The following is a 3,106-nucleotide window of genomic DNA, read 5'->3' as shown; positions in this document are numbered from 1 at the left end:
AGCACTCGAACTTCTCCATTGGCCATGTAAAATCCAGCCGCCCCAACCTCCATGCCACATGCTGGCCCTCAAACTACAGTTTTATAAATTGTTTTCACTGCATAACAGACGCCATCTTTTCAGGTCTCTAACAAGTTCATGCGATCAGACTGGATGTTAATGCCACATAACTTGAGATGTGTTGCTGTTGTTACAGCAGCTTCTTTCTCCTGGGACCCATTTCTGTAACTACCGAGTATCTAAGGAGGAAATAACACTAAACTTACACAAAATCTGCCAGAAAATAGAAAAAGTGGGAATGATTCCCAAGCCAGTATAACCTTGATAACAATACCTAATGAGAACCTTCAAAAAAGGAATATTACAGGTTTATTACTATAAAAGTAAATGTTTAAAATCCTGCTAAAATATTAGAATATCGGGACCAGCACTTAGCGTAATGGCTATGTCACTGGACTCCCATGTGGTCGACCGACCGCGGTTCGTGTCCCGGACCCGGTGGCTTAAAACTCACGCCCGGCGCGTGTGCATGCGTGCCCAAGATCCCAAGAGGAGACTGGAGGAGAAGGGATTGCGGCGTGACCATCCCCGCTGGGGGGTGATTTCTCACTTTCTGTCACTCTGTCTCTCTCCATCTGTCTGGCAAGTGCACGCGCCCTATCACAGAAACCTCTCCCAAAAAAAAAAGAACAAAAAAAAAAAATTAGAACATCAAATCCAGCACTGCATTAAAAAGATATCACCACCAAGTTGGATTATTTGGGTTGATAACAGAAAGCTAAGTACTTCTCATCACTAACAAAAGAGAAGAGTTATAGAATAGTCTCAGTAGCACATTTGTAAACTTTAATACCCATTCATGACAAAGAAATTTTGCATGAGCCAGCAGGTGGTGTGGTAGTTGAGGTGCTAGAGTCCCACATGGCCAACTGCAGTTCAAGTCCTGGACCTGGTGGCTTGCTTCTTATTTTTTTCTCTCTGTCTCTCTTGTCTCTCTAGTGAGTGCACAAGCCCTATAGCAAATTAAATAGTAATAATCAATTAAATTAAGCAAATACTTCTTTTAAAAAAAGAAAGAAAGAAAGAAAATTTCAAACTGGGACTAGAAGGGAACTTCCTCATCTGAATAAGGTTGTATGCAAGAAACCCATAGCAACACAAAACTTAATGATGAAATGTTGAAACTTTTCCTCCATTGTGGTTTGGGTCATGGTTTGTCCCCAGACAGTTTAGGATTTGATGTTGGGAAATAGTGAGGCCCAGTGGGTGATGATTAGACCATGGTGATGACATCACAGAGGCCATACTCTCATGAATTATTGCTGATGTCTCCTGAGCCCCGCTGGGTTTCTAGTTCTAGGGTGTGGGGCTTCCTAGTAAAGGATTTAAGATGGTACTTATATATCCTCTCGTTTAGGAAATAGAAGAGTTTCTGGAACCAGCAAGTGGTATAGTGGTTAAGTTGCCAGACTCCCACATGGCTGATCACAGTTTGAGTCCCAGACCCAGGGACTTGAAACTTACACTGAGGACTTGTGGTGCATGCCCCAAATCTTGAGAGGAGAATGGAAGTGCAGAGATTGTGGCATGGCTATCCCCACCCCGGAGACGGGGTGGTGATGGTGGTAATTTCTTGCTTTCTCCTTCTCCATCTCTGTCTCTCTGGTAAGTGCACACATCCTATAGCAAAAAATATCTCTAAAGGGGAAAAAAAAGATAGGAAAGAGAAGAGGAGAAAAGAAAAAAGAGAAAAGAAAAGAAGTTTCTACAAATCTTATGGCCTCTGTCTCCAGCACTGTTTCACAGCCCAAGTGAGAGATTAGTCCAGCTCAAAAAGAATTATGGATATAGCTTTTGTATAATGGGATGGATTACAGCTAGATATACAGAGTCCACAAAGATTGTCAAGAAGGTCCTTCTGGTGAAAGCATAACCAGCTTGAAATAAAAAAGATTAAGAGAATTGAGAATAAAAATCTCTGAGCCACCATTGTAAATCTGATGCCTGGGGAGGAAAATAACTTGTTTTTTAAGCCCACAGATCTCCAGATCAAAAGAAATGATGGATACATGTTTTATCTGCAACTGGACCTCAAACCTGGGTGTTTTGGAGTGGGGTACATGTATTCTGCACATTAAAAGTGCATAAACTGCGGTCAAAGGGAGGAACATGGCATATCACGTGTACATACAGCCAGACGTAATTGCTCCCACGCCTGCACAGGCATGCCAGGCCTCCTATCAAGGGGTGGGATTTACTCCTCTGCCTCCCGCGGAGCCTGCACTAGTGCTGACTCATGTTTAACCAGTAGGATGTTGTGGAAGTGATCACGTGTGACTTCTGGGCACATGCCTTGAGAAGAACTTCTGTTTTTCGGGATTCAATTGCTGTATATATAAGTTTGGGCTAAAATACTGAATGAGGAGAGACCACCTGGAGAGAGAGGTGGAGCCAACCCAGCTGTTCGCGCCACCTCGGTCAAAGCTCCAGATGGACAAATGATGTAACCCTGGATGTTTCAGTTCCAGCTGAACTCCCAGGTGAATGCAACTGCATGAATCATACCCACCACCCACGCCTACAACCCACAAAGTGGAAGAACTGCCCAGCTGGAGCCGACTAACTCACAGAATTGTAAAAATGACCCTTGATTCCTGTCTTGAGCTACTGTGTTTTGGGATGGTTTTGTTATCCAGCAGATTGGCAAAACCACGTGTTTCTGAGCATCCAGAACTCTCGCGTACACTGATGAAAGTGTAAATTGGGCCAAGTGCTTTGAAAAAAAGTTTGGCATTATTTCCCAAAATTGAACGCATGCACATACTTGCCCCAACAGGGAAAAGTATACATGTGGACTAAAATATACCAACGAAAGTAGTCATAGCTACTTTGGACAGCTCCAAACTAGAAACAACCCAGGTACCCAACAACAGCTGAGCAGATAGAAATAATTTCATATATTCATGTAATAGACTACTAAACATCAATGAAAAAAATCTGCTGCTACGCACAGCAGTGTGAATGAATCACACACACACCACATTAAGTAGAAGAAGCTAAAGCAAAATAGTACATTCTGTCTGCTTCATTTATACAAAGCTTTATA

Source organism: Tupaia chinensis, unplaced genomic scaffold (assembly GCF_000334495.1).
Source record: "Tupaia chinensis unplaced genomic scaffold, TupChi_1.0 Scaffold000313_1, whole genome shotgun sequence".
Taxonomy (NCBI): Eukaryota; Metazoa; Chordata; class Mammalia; order Scandentia; family Tupaiidae; genus Tupaia; species Tupaia belangeri.
The sequence above is the reverse complement of the archived record's forward strand: the minus strand, read 5'-3'. Positions refer to the sequence as shown.